At 37.6% G+C, this 14,792-nt stretch overlaps 2 protein-coding genes across 2 annotated transcripts in view; one reads left to right on the forward strand and one right to left on the reverse strand.

Annotated features, from left to right (window-relative positions):
- LOC135218620 (activating molecule in BECN1-regulated autophagy protein 1-like) overlaps positions 1-14,792 on the forward strand; it is a 126,433-nt gene that overhangs the window by 74,835 nt on the left and 36,806 nt on the right. The window lies entirely within an intron of this gene.
- The window catches only part of LOC135218329 (uncharacterized), a 92,536-nt gene that overhangs the window by 53,971 nt on the left and 23,773 nt on the right, over positions 1-14,792 (reverse strand). The gene's annotated exons all lie outside the window — the stretch shown is intronic.

Consider the following 14,792-nt stretch of genomic DNA (forward strand, 5'->3'; position numbering starts at 1 on the left):
AAGCTCCTGGCCCAAGAACTAGACGGGTTTCCCTTCTTAGGCCACAACGGAAGGTTTAGCGAACACACCGCATTGTGTTCCCTAAAGCCAAAACTTCTGACGATGGCTTAAAACCTCACTAACGCTCTTTGTCGTATCTAGAGTGGTTAGAAAATAGTTCTTTCTGGTCACGTGCAATATGTTAACCGAAAGGAGAGGTTCGAATGCTTTGACATCAAGAACTTCAGACTACGTCTAAGTTCCATATAGAAAGCTTCGATCTGGACATGCAAAGTCAGTCCGTCTGTACTAAAGTCAGGTGACCGACCAGGTGACCAGCCAGACGAATCAAGGACAGCAAGGCTGTACCCTGAAGACTATAATGCACTATTCTTCGCTGAAGAATGAGTGTCTGGACTGCCTGGGCGATTCAATCTAAACAAACTTTTGTGGGGGTGTATCAACGCAAACCCAACGCCGTCAGCGAATCAACTCCTGAGCAACTCCTGACTCGAGCTTCTGGTGCCAGGAGAAAGGAGCGAGGAGCAAAAAGGCGATTCAGTCCCAAGGACAAATGCCTGACAGTCCAACCTGGTCTCATGTTACACGATCATCGGGGGTGGTATAAACGCAACCGACTTCGTCAACAAGAAACTCAGGGCTACTCTATGTTCGCCTGATCTCGCACGAGTGTCTGACTCCGAGAAAACAGGCGAGACAAAAAGTAGATGGTGAGCGAGTTTAGAGATTCCACAGAACTAAAAGATCGTGAAGGGCTTTGTTGTTTGACAGAAGCAAATCTCTGAGCCCAAAGGCCGTCAACAACATATTTGCGTATTCTTTAATAGTTGTGACTGCCAGCTTATACCATTCTTCAGACGGAAAGGGAAGACGGTAATCTTATTCCTGTCAACATCTCGATAGTCTGAACGTAGTCAGACTCAGAGCGGAGAGGTTATAGGTACCTTTCGAGTTAGAGTAGACCGACTCTCTCGGAAAAAGGTCCTTGGAAAGTGAACTACGAAGGACGTGACCTCTGTGAATCCAGGATCCTGAGGCCAACATGGGGCGATCAGCGTCATTGTCGCTCCCTGTGACGTCATAAATCATCTTATTACATTTCCTAAGCGTTTGAAAAAAAGGGGAAAACGAGACTAAACATCCATCCCCGTTCAATATCATAGGATGGCGTTTAATGGTACCGATCCCAAATCGAGAATAAGGGAGCAGAGAAGAAGAAGCCTCTTCGTCCTAAAACATAGCGAAGAGATGAATGAAAGGAACGTCCTAAAGTCTCCACAACTTCTCAACATACTTCTAAAGAAAAATTCCACTCGAAGTCAGTAGTTGCTGCCGTCGATCGAGACGATTCGTACGGACTTTTTCAATCCTGTAACGAACCTCTAGAGGATCGTTACATTCTACGCCTGTTGTTATAATAGGCTCTTTCTCGTAAACTCGAACAGGGACCGAGAGAAGATACTTCTTAAGATATGAGAGAGCTGTGGAATATCAGAGTTGATCTGGACCACTGGTTCCAAACCTCGTTTCGAGGACTGGAGGGACGACCGAATTGCTTCTACTTCTTTCAGATTATGATCCAGGACATCTGAAACCCTATCCAGATGTCCGGCACCTTCTTTCTATCACTCAGAATGATACTTGACGCACTGAGAGATGTTCAGGATCATTCCTAGATCTTGAATAAAATTTCAGTTTCCCGGTAGGAAAAAACTGTAGAGGTCTGAATTGCAGTCTATTCAGGGAAACAAACTTCTTCAGGAAGGAAATGGTCCCCAGCAAGCTCATCCATTCCCTCCCCGAGTATACTTACTTCCCTAATAAGGCTGCGCTTTGCCTAAGCATTAGAGCATAATAGTGCAATGTTGCGGTAGACTCGTAATCCTATACCGTGCGGTAACGAGCACCGAAAGGATTAAAGAGATATCTCTGTTGAACATAGTAAGGCAAAACGAATGTAATGTTTATTCATTCATGTAAGAAATCCCCTCGATCTTAGGCTAAAGTCCGTGATTGTAGGGCAGTAGATACAGTTAGTCAGTCAATCCCGCAGGAGAGAGAGACGTAACCTAGCGCGCATGACAGCGAACGAGCTGCTACTGCTCGGTTGGACTGGAGCGGACAGTGAGAGCAGCAGCTTACATTCGTTGTCTCTTACCGTTATGCGTGGGTTGCCAGCTACTCTATTCTACGAAGAAATAGGTCCGTTATTTTTTAGCAGAAAGAGACTCTCAAGCTGGTATATTTAAGCGAAACAGAAGGCGCTAAATATAGAAGTGCATTTGTGTCGTCATAACACTATCATACAACGGTAAAAGAAAAATTGGAAACTCCTGGTAGGCTGCAGGGAGTAACGATACAATAGACCTCTCGGTTGTCATCCGAAGAGGTAACTACAGCAAGCGTATATGCCTTGAATCAACCAGTAGTAAAATAACGCAAGGCAAAATATGATATTGTTATGATACAAAAAAGTTTGTTCATACTTACCCTGGCAGACATATCTATAGCTGAATTCGGAAATACAGCTACATATTATCTGACAGGCAAGTTTCATGAACAAATCTTAGAGAATCGAAGCGGACAGCTCAAGCTTCTTATGTTATTGGACATAAGCGTTCATTGACGTAGTCTACAAGTCTATTTCTTGTACGAGTCTGCGATTGATGAATGAGAGCTCTTCCGAATCTTGTCAATAAGAGCTTATCCGCTTACGCAATATAAAAGTTATTGAGATGTTTGTCAATGAGAACTAACCCATTTACGGGACAAAGAGATATTTTATCAATGAGGGGATACCCACTTACTTGACAAAACGATAGTATATTGTCAATGGGGGAAAGTCACTGAATTGACAAAATGTAATCCAGGAAGTCGAGCATATTATTTTTTTCCGATTCACGTATCAATCGAGGAAGGGGCAAGAATCCTGTTAAGAGACTGGCTCTTACGGCAGGTAGGACCCCGATGTTCAACTTCGGCAGCGTAGTCCCGAACTAGGAACTAACAAAATCTATCATCTGAAAAGCCCCTTCAGATGGACAAAAAAGCTTGCAAGTTAAATTTATTGGCAGTATGGCAAAGGAAGTCCTGTCTTGCGCTTTCCTGAAAAGAGCGTCCTCTTGATGAGTGCCTTTGCAAGAATCCTACCGAACGTTTTCGAGCATCATGACATGGAGGACGTCGAGCTTTTACAAAACCCGTAACTGCCTTATCGCAAAGTCTTGACTGCAGTAGAGCAAACAAGATCTTCCCTTGAGCTTTCCTTAACTCCATCCACCTTAGCGAAAAGCAATATAAATTGACAGAGACCTCTTGAATTCACAAAACCGAGGACTTGCTGGGTTTCGAAGACGAAGTTGTCTGTTCACTTTAAGCTTCCTCCGAAGCACTGCTTACTTCACATTCTTTGCAGGTGAGGTAGAAGGTATCACGAAGGTATAGGTAAAATTCTTTAGGCCCAAATCATAAACAAGAGCTTGAAGAGTTCAACAGAAATGTTCAGCCAGGCGACACAACCTGGCGTGCGCTCGTGTCCACTGGCGTGCGCTCGGCGTCCACTGGTGCGCGCTTGGCGTCCATCCGAGTGTCCCGTCCAAGCTGAGCGTCAAAAGAAGCGTGCAGAAAAGCGTCACGCTCCTGACAGGCGTCAAAACAAGCGAGAGGAACTGCCTTCAAGGAAGAGCGAGATACATCTCGGAGAGAAATCCGACTGTACGAAGCAGTCTCAGGAGAAGGGTTGATCGTGTGAGAATACGAGGGGCGAGGGAACGCCTTCTTATTCTCACAGTAACAAAGCTCGGACGTCCGCTCTCAAAAGCGTTCCTGCTTAACTATGACTTCTTTTTCGTATTTCTCGTTGGAAAGACGTACACGTGATCAGGGCGACGTTCGCCTTCTTACTTCTCAGCTGAAACGCATAACGAGAGAGAGAGAGAGAGAGAGAGAGAGAGAGAGAGAGAGAGAGAGAGAGAGAGAGGAGCTTCACGTCCTCTTCTATAAAGCTTCTATTAAGAGGGCGCGAGTCCTTCCGAAAGCTCCAACCCCTGCGCGGGGAGGAGGGACGCTCCGGAGGACGAGAAGCAATCCTTCAGGATTCGTGCACGTGCACGCACTTTGGCAGCCTGGGAGTATCTTCAGGTCTGCCGAAGGCACGTCAGATCGGTGGGGGTTCCTCGTAACCCTCCTTCGGCTTTCGACATGCTCTCTCCCTGTGTTCCTGGGAGTCAAGCAGAGGTCCCGGCCTAGAGGTGAAATAAGGCCAATCTGACACACCCTCCACTACACAAGGGGCACTGTCACTGCACTTAGCTACTTCACTTTTGCTCTCTAAAGCAAGCACTTTCGATTCTAAGTTACGAATCGAAAGAGTATTAGAGAAAGGGTCATACCCTCTACAGACACTGTTTTAGGGCCCGAAGGCAACACTACAGGTTAGGAGGTACAATACAGAAGTAGCATATTCACAACAATGAAGGAGAGTGAGCACCTCTCGCAGACTATTCATAGCCCGTAGGTCATACTACAGGGTTAGGCAAAATAAAGTCTACAGGAAGGTTAGCAGGTTCACTACCCTGACTTGTTTAACTGATTAAATTGCAATTGCGTACATACGAAATCATACGTCTTCCTTACGGAATTAGGACATGTTTACTGATTAATTGCGTACATACGAATCATACGTCTTCCTTACGGAATTAGACAAAGTCTCACAATCCTTAACATGACAAATCTCAACAAAGAAGCAAGACCCATACCCCTCGTGCAAACCAAGTGCGGATCTACCGAAGCTTTCGGTAGCCACACCCTATCTTTGCAGCACAACACCCTCTGAAACTAGCCTAACTAGATTCAGATATCTTATGCAAAAATGAATCAAACCAAATTCAAATCAATTTAAGATAGCGTATGCCTAGCCACAAATCCAAGTAAATAAATCAAAAGATAATTAGGATACTTAGCGGCAATGAAGTTTCCAAAATCCTAAGACGGAGGTACTGAAAACAGGTATTTTCAGCACCGGCGACAGAAAAATTATGAATAGAAAATGGGAATGGTTACTGATACCCGCCGCGTGTGTCGGAAGTTTTTGAAATTCTGTCGGACTTCAGAAAATACAGCTATATATATATCTGACAGGTAAGGTTTCATGAACAAAATTAAGATCTGAATTAATCTGCAAAGTGGTCTGTACTGCCCAAAACTAGCAAAGTTCTCCATATAAACCCATTTATAATGCTTATATAGACATCTGAATTTTAATTGATTCACCATTCTTTTGTCCTCTGGATCCTCACGAATACCTCAGCATACAATTTGTGTAGAATGTATGAGACAGCAAGTTTTGAAGGCCCAGGATGAAGGCACTAGTACATGATCAATCAGTGAGTTTGTATGGAAGCCAAGTTGCTAAATTCCTAAGTATTTGCATTAACCTGAAACATACAGTAGACTACTTGGGTCTGAGGAGTCAAAATTCTTCTCCCAAAAGTAAAGCATGGCCCATGATGTACTGCTCATAAGTACCAAAGGTAGATTAGCACTGCCAGGTACCTGCAGGTAAAATGAGAAAAACAACTGTATCATGCCTAAAGGTAAAAGAGGCATGGGCACTATGAATTCAGGGGCTCACATTCTGAGCTATTCCAATTTGCCAGCAGTAACATTGCTGCTCTAAATATTATCTACCTTGGCTTATACAACACTGGTCCTTGTAACTTGTTTCTTCCTTTATTATGTTTAGAGGAACAACCTAGAAGTGTTGCCCCTAAAGTCTCTAGTCCTCTACAGATAAATGCATGATAGCCTTCACTGGATCTAGGCAAAAGGTACCCGTCTGCATTAAATACTAGCAATGGAAGAAGAGGAAGGAATGAAGAAAGGAGCTATGGAACAGTCCTACCTACAAATGGTTTGGGTTTTCATTACAAAGTCACAGGTAAATGACATACCAACTAACGACCATAATCTAGTATGCCTGACCTTCCCAGATAGTACATAAATCTTATAACATCTCAAAGTTGCAACTGACAGTAAAAACCATTTTCACTGCAATGTTTTGCCAAAAAAAAAAAAAAAAAAAACAGAAGCTTTCTGCAGTAGCTCATGAAAAAAAAAAAAACAGCGTTTCTGCAGTAGCTCATGAGGGAATGTTTTGGAGAGAGAAAAAAAAAAACCAGCTTTCTGCAGTAGCTCATGAGGGAATGTTTTGCAAAAAAAAAAAAAAAAAAAAAAAACAGCTTTTTTCTGCAGTAGCTCATGAGGGATGCTTGATGTGTTATAACTTAAAAAGGATGGAGTACACCAGTTAGATCTGAGATAACCAAAAAGTACCTTTTTCTCAACTTGCTGGATGAGCATTTTTAAATACGTATAGTAAAGAACCCATGTTGAGTCAATGAAGTTCAAAAACTTTGAGTGTGGAAACACCCATCTTTCTGCATTGAAAGTAAGGAGTTCACATTTTAAGGGCATAGCCAGAGTTGACCACAATGCACCTTCCACTACAAAATCAGTTCTAATTTCCCAGAAAGACATTGCTAGTTGAAATATTGCAAGAACTAGCAATGGTTACAACCACCCCCAATGAAAAACCTCTATATCTGAGGCCTTGCTAGATAATCTCCTAGCATGAAGACAAAGGAAGATGAAGGGTGTCCAGGATGCCACAGAAAGACATCACGGCACCCAGCGCCTTCAGACTTTACTTCCTTTTCAACACGTGTTTCTTCCAAAGAGCAAGGACCAAGTAGCATGTTTGGCACAGTTCAGAGGCAGTTTACAATCCTGACATTTGCAAATCTGAGTGAGGATCTACATTCATGGGTGACAAAAAGCTCCAACAAACCCTGAAAATCTAAACTAATCATATTTGCTGCAAAGAGATTCAGTCAGCATCATTCGTATCATTATTACAACTAAGGGCAAAAGCCGAGCAACAGTAATTAACCACAAAGTGTCAGAGAAAGAAAGCAAATATATTATCTTAAATGAGAGCCTTTGTAAAAAAAAAAAAAAAAAAAAAAAAAAAAAAAAAAAAAAAAAAAAAAAAAAAACAAAAAAAAAAAAAAAAAAAAAAAAAAAAAAAAAAAAAAAAAAAAACAAGCAAAGTCTGTACAGCGTGTGGACAAGAAAAGTGAGTGCTGTCAACCAAGTCACCGCTCAAATTCACTGCTGCTTAACTACTTCAATACCAGGCTTCAACAACCAAACCAGTTAAAAGCATCAGTAGCTCACTGATATAATGGACCGCATTATATTGTACTTCCAGACATATCGGTGCGAAATGGAAATGTTGATTTGATGGTTTTTGCCTCCAGATCAAGCGCTGAACTGTTTTTCAAATCAGGCACCAAATGGAAAAAAGATGGAAAATCAAAAGAGCTATAAGCAATGAAAGAAAAAATTCCAGGCAAAATATGTCTCCACTGGGCAAATTACCCTATACTACATACGTACTAAGAGTAGTAATAGTTGTGGGAGGGTAATGTAAGATGACTTTGGGTGTTTTGGAATGATGGCTCAGGGTGTATTTTTGTTTGAAATATTAAATGGTTTTAGTATGATAATTCAAGGTATATTTTGTTTGAAATATTAAATCAGGCAGTTATAAGCATTTTAGTTTAAGAGGTATAGGGTATAATATACTTTATAGCAAAAACACTCATTCACACATTATATATGTATATATATATTTATATACAGTGGGCCACCCCCTATTCGCAGACTCACTAATTCGCGGATTTCTCTCTGGACCATATCTACCCATTATTTGCGGGGGATTTTGCCTATTCTCTGGGTTTTCTGACGATAAATAATCACTAATTAGTGTATTTGATGTTATTTTCATGCCTAAATACATTTTTATGATACAAAAATGATTTACTAATTTTAAAATATTAATATTGATCAATACTGTATTAGTAAGTTTAATAAGATTAAATTATATCACATAATAACAATAATAATTCTCTCTCTTTCTTTGTCTTACAGAGATGTATGTTTTTGTGATGATAAATGATTTACTATTTTTCAAATATTAATATTAATGAAAAGAGCAATCAATTCATTAAAGAAAATACTACAGCAAATTAGTAAGACTTTAGTTTATAAATTTTAAAAATTATGTTAGAACGAAGGAAATCCCAGTCATCACATCTTTCTTTCGAAATCCAGGTCTCTCTCTCTCTCTCTCTCTCTCTCTCTCTCTCTCTCTCTCTATCTTTACTGAGATGAGAGATTTTTATGGTACACATAAGTATAATATGTTCATTAATATTTTCAAATAATAATAATATAATAATAATAATAATAATAATAATAATAATAATAATAATAATAATAATAATAATAATAATATGCTGGAAGTAAACCCTCTTTTAAACATGTTTTATTAAAAGTAATAGCTGCCTCAGCTGCATTAATTTTATACAGGTTCTTCTCTATTTTTCTAATTATTGCTTTCTCATTGTTGAGATATGTCAACCTTCGATGCGTTGCTCACCCAGTTTAAGCAACAATGAGTAAGCACAATGAGAAAGCAATAATTAGAAAAATAGAGAAGAACCTGTATAAAATTAATGCAGCTGAGGCAGCAATTACTTTTAATAAAATAATAATAATAATAATAATAATAACAACTATAATTACAAAAATCATATGTGAAAGTATTTTACAGAAATACTATAATCTCTCTCTCTCTCTCTCTCTCTCGTCTCTCTCTCTCTCTCTCTCTCTCTCTCTCTCTCTCTCTCTCTCTCTCTTTCTCTTACAGAGATGTATTTTTTTGTATGATAAATAAATGATTTACTAAATTTCAAAATATCAATATTAATGTAAACCAATAATATGTAAACAGCAATAATATAAATTCACAAAAAAAATACTAAAGTGAATTAGCAAGATTTTAGTTTATATATAAAAAAAATTATGTAAGAAAGAAAATCCATTTTACCCCTCCTCTCGTCTTTGAACTCCACATAGCCCAGCTGAGATGGCTGGGGTCCAACAGTGTGATAGTATTTTAAAGAAATACAATAATCTATTCATTTCACTCTTTTTAAATAAGGATAACTCTCACTCTCTCTCTCTCTCTCTCTCTCTCTCTCTCTCTCTCTCTCTCTCTCTCTCTCTCGTCTCTCTCTCTCTCTCTCTCACTTACATATGTTTATTTGTTTTGTAGTATAAATAAATGATTTACCTTGACTAATTTTCAAATATTAATAAGATTAATTAAAAATAGCGATTCCCAGTCTTTTTATCCACATGGAGGGAAGGTGGGCGGGGGAGTAAATGAGGTCTAATAATCGAATTGGCGGAGGGAAAGGAGTCAGAGTCTAGGAGTTATTCTCTCTCTCTCTCTCTCTCCTCTCTCTCTCTCTCTTCTCTCTCGGTCTCTCTCTCTCCCTCTCTCTCTCTCTCTCCCTCTCCATTATTATTCTCTTTGTCTCAGAAATGATTCATAATTTCACTTTTGTTGATCAGATATGCCCATTCAATTCAATGGTCTCTCTCTCTCTCTTCTCTCTCTCTCTCTCGTCTCATCTCCTCTCTCTCCTCTCTCTCATCTCTCTCTCGTAAGTAGCCATCTTGCTTGGTGAGTCGTACCCGCGTGAAGTCAGATTAATCAACAGATATCACAAGTTTAACATACGACTAGAATTTGAGAAATATCTAGAAGTGTTCGTGAACTATCGGTGATAAGATTAGTGTGAAAATAGTAGGATAAAGCGTCTTCTAAGTTAGTTTATCAAGTGTAATACTATAAATCAGAACAAGATGGCAGTAAGTTCCAACTGCGGGAAGAGGTGGCGTAATTTGGCGTGTCTAGCAGATTCGCAATACGATGAGGTAGCAGGAAGGGAACTGGCAGTTCTCATCTATGAAATCAGCAACAGTCCTAACCAAAAAGATACAAAGCATTCATAGATATATTAGAAGGATATAATCCTTCAAACTGGAACAAATCTAATGAAAACATCTTGAAAATAATTGAAGAAGTTCCAAATAAAATCCAAGTGGTCAAGAGACCTCATAAAGAAAATATACATAAACCAACATATTCCGACAAAGAAAATGAATAAGGTGAATCTTGTGAATATCCTAATTGATGCATTAGGAAAAGAATGCCAAAAGCATGCAAACTGTGTAAGGTTTGGTCTAGCAATAGTCAATCCACAAAACCTAATCAGAAAATGTGCTGCATGCAACATTCCGACCCATCCACAGTGTGCTGAGGTAATACAAGATTTGAGAAAAGATACAAGAATTTTTTTGTTCAACATGTCTATCATGGATAGACAATGTTATTAAATCAAGATTGAATGTTACAAATAGTTGAGGATGAAGAGAAGAGGAAGAAGAAGAAGAAAAAGAAGAAGAGGAAAACGGAAGAAGAAGAAAAAGAAGAAGAGTAAAACGGAAGATAAGTAAAACAAAAATGAAATGGACAGAAAAAAATTAAGGAAACAAACAAAGAACAAGATAAAAGTTATGGATTGCAGATAGTACTCATTGATACTACATATGAGGCAATAAAGCAGCACCCTACCGAAGAAAAAAAATAAATTACGATATGACAACAGAAAAGCAAATCCCGAAGAGGCTCTACCCAGATCTATACAATGACGGAAAAGAGGAAAAAATAGACAAGAAAGACAAAATCTGCAACCTTTTGAAAAGAGGGAATTGCAGATTTGGAGAAAGATGTTACTACAAACATCCTAAGATATGTCAAAACTATGAAATATATGAAATAAATGTGCATACTTAGATGGATATGGGGATGATTGCAGAGATCTGCATCCAAAAATATGTAAAAACCTAAAAGAAGGAAAAGGATGTAAGTTCGACAAAAAATGCAAATATATGCACCCTGTTAGCCATGAATCATAATCAAATAAATAACCAACCAAGTAATAAAATCCAAAATAAGAAAGAAACAAATAAAGAGAGAATCAAGAATATCAGGTAAAAGAGAAAAGCAAACCACCAATAAAAAGGAGAATAGCAGAGGTGTCAGAAAAAATTTCAAAGCATCAGCTCCGAAATTCTACTCAAGAGATAATAACTGTATTTATTATGCAAGAGGATATTGCAGAAACGGAGAAAATTGCAGATTCAGACACAAATGAATAATTATGATGAAGGAAGATCAAATATTATGGAAAAGTTGGATTTTTTAATGTCAGAATTTCTGGAAATGAAAAAAAGAACAACATACCAGAACAGGAAAGAGACATGGGAAAATCCTTATTACTACCAGTATTAAATGAAGGAGAAAACACGCAAACCATCATAGTGATGAATGCGCAGGGTTTAGTTACGAGTAACTCAAAAAGAAAAATAGAGTACTTAGAAGAACTAACCCTCCAAATGAAAATAGATATAATGAATATAAGTGAAACCTGGTATTCCCAAGAGACTGGGAATGATGATCAAATAAAAGGGTTCCAAACTTATAGATCAGAGAAAAAAATAGGAATCAAGGGGGAACCGCAATATATGGGAAAGACAAAAAACAAGGAAAAATATATGAGAAATATAGTAACTCAGAATGTGAACTAATAGCGGTAGAATTTGAATCTGAAAAATTGATGAACATAGTAATATATAGACCTCCTAATACTAAAGAGTTTGACTTAATAATTGAAAAATTGGATGATATATGTAGAAATCACAAGGACTGGACTATTCTCCTATCTGGTGACTTCAACTTTCCTTTCGTAGAATGGAAAGAACGAATAGGAGATTGTGGTTGTACTTATACATATAAAAAAGAGCGTATAGTAGTGCAGAAGATAAGAGGCAATTTGAAAAGCTATTAGATATGCTACTAGAATACAACATTCAACAAATAAATCACCTGCCAACAAGAAAGGAAAATACTTTAGACCTAGTATTTGTGAACGAGATGAATTATGTTTAAAGAAATAATTGTTTATAATGCGAATATTTCAGACCATAATGTCATAGAATAACAGTTCATTCCAAAGCAAGTGAAAATAGAGATAAGCAAGAATGAAAAAGTGGGAAGGATATGGAAAATACAACTTCTACAGTAAAATATAAAATGGTCAGAAATTAATGAAGAATTAAACAAAGATTGGGATAACATTTTCGTAAGTGATGACATAAGGGTAAATACGGAGATATTATATAAAAATATTGGAGAAAATAGTGGAAAAATATATACCGAAGAAGAAAAGTAAACATCATTCATGCATACCAAGAGACAGAAGGATCTTGTTCCAGAAAATCAGAAAGTGGAAAAAAGGTCTTGCAAAAGAAAAAAATGCATGGAAACGTTATAGAACTAAAAGTAATATAGAAAATGCAGAACAAAAGATTATACAATCAAAAGAAATGAAAAACGGGACTTGGAAGAAAAAACCCTATTAAATATCAAGCAAAAACCCCAAGCTATTATACTCATATGCGAAGAAGATGAATAAAAGAAGAATAGAAATAGGCCTCTGAGAATTGAAGGGAGATTAACGAATGAAAAAAAGGAAATTTGCAACATACTGGCAGAACGATATAAGAGAGAATTCACCCCTAGAATAGATAATGAAGATAATGATATAGAAGTAAGGGATGAAAATAGTGAATATTTAGCTGACATAGATATTAATAAGCTGATATGTCCAGGCTAGGGTTAATGAAATTAAAAATGGAGCTGCTGCAGGGCCTGATGGAATTTCTGCATATTTTGTTAAAGAAAGTAGTTCATTCTATCGCAAGCTACTTGCAATATTATTAAGACAAAGTGTAGATACAGGCAAGATTTATGATGAAGCACAAATTGAGCATATATTACCCCTACTTTCAAAAGTGGATCAAGACTAGAGGCAAGTAATTATAGGCCTGTGAGTCTAACATCACATATTATGAAGTGTATGAAAGGGTAATGAAGAAAAATATATGAAACATTTAATAAAAAATAATTTGTTTAATAAAGGACAACATAGTTTCGTACCCGGAAAAAGTACACAAACCCAACTGTTAGTCCACCGTGAGAACATATTCAAAAATATGAAAAGCGGAAATGAACAGATGTGGTTTATTTAGGACTTTGCAAAAGCTTTTGATAAAGTAGACCATAATTATATTAGCGAAGAAAATTAGAAAAACACAATATCGTGGATAAAGTAGGAAGATGGTTAAAAGAATTTTTACACAACAGAAAACAGATAGTTATTGCAAACGACGAGAAATCGGATGAAGTCAAGGTAATATCCGGTGTGCCGCAAGGTACGTTGTTAGCTGCAATACTGTTTGTTATTATGATTGAAGACATAGACAATAATGTGAAGGATTCGGTAGTGAGTAGTTTCGAGATGACACAAGAATAAGTAGAGAAATTACTTGTGATAAAGATAGGAAACGCTCTACAAGAGACCTTAACAAAGTATATGATTGGGCAGAGGTAAATAGGATGGTATTTAACTCTGATAATTTGAATCAATAAATTATGGAGACAGAGAAAGAAAGCTATATGCATATAAGGACCTAATAATGAGACCATCACAAATAAGGAAGCAGTTAAAGACCTTGGTGTGATGATGAATAGGAAACATGTTATGCAATGATCAAATAGCAACTCTGTTGGCAAAATGTAAAGCAAAAATGGGAATGTTGTTACGGCACTTCAAAACAGAAAGCTGAACACTGATTATGCTTTATAAAACATATGTTCGTAGTCCACTTTGAATATTGCAATATGATATGGTACCCACACTATCAAAAGGATATTGCACAAATGAGAGTGTACAAAGGTCCTTTACAGCTAGAATAGTAGAAGTTAAGGACCTAGACTACTGGGAAAGACTACAATTCTTAAAATTATATAGTCTAGAAAGGAGAAGAGAACGCTACATGATAATTCAGGCATGGAAACAGATAGAAGGAACATAGCAGAAAATATCATGGAACTAAAAATATCAGAAAGAGCAAGCAGAGGTAGATTAATAGTGCCCAAAACTATACCAGGAAAAATAAGGAAAGCACAGGACATTAATCCACTACGCACCAGCATCGATAATGCAGCGTCTATTCAATGCGTTGCCAGCTCATCTGAGGAATATATCAGGAGTGAGCGTAGATGTGTTTAAGAATAAGCTCGACAAATATCTAAACTGCATCCCAGACCATCCAAGATTGGAAGATGCAAAATATACCGGAAGATGTACTAGCAACTCTCTGGTAGACATTAGAGGTGCCTCACACTGAGGGACCTGGGGCAACCCGAACAACCGATGTAAGGTCTGTAAGGTAAGGTCTCTCTCTCTGTTATTGGCTGTAGGTATATATTTTTAATGGTAAAATGTTTAAGATGACTTTGAAATGATATTAATAATATAACCTCAAAGATTAATACAGTAATAGGTTAGTAATTTCAGGTATATTTGAAGTAGGATGTTATTTAAGGTATACATTTAGTATCTGAACTTTCAAGGTAGGCAGTTATAAGCATTTTTAGTGGTGGTTTTAACTATTCGTGGGTTTTAATTATTCACGGGGGTGTCTGGTAAACATCTCCCCCGAATACGGGGGGAACACTGTAATATACAACGATGTCACAGTTTCTTTTATAAAGATGTGGGCTACGACACTTTACTCCGTTATATCGTTGACCTATTCCGTACAGCCATATATCCTGAGGTTTGTATTCTAGTAGTAAGAACAAATGTGTAATTTACACAACAGATTAATTTGGGACAGCATCCATGAAAGCTCACAAATCCCAAACAGATTCATCAATAAACTTTTATTTCAAACAAATACCAGTCTTG

The sequence above is a fragment of the Macrobrachium nipponense genome, chromosome 9 (assembly GCF_015104395.2).
Source record: "Macrobrachium nipponense isolate FS-2020 chromosome 9, ASM1510439v2, whole genome shotgun sequence".
NCBI classification, from domain to species: Eukaryota; Metazoa; Arthropoda; class Malacostraca; order Decapoda; family Palaemonidae; genus Macrobrachium; species Macrobrachium nipponense.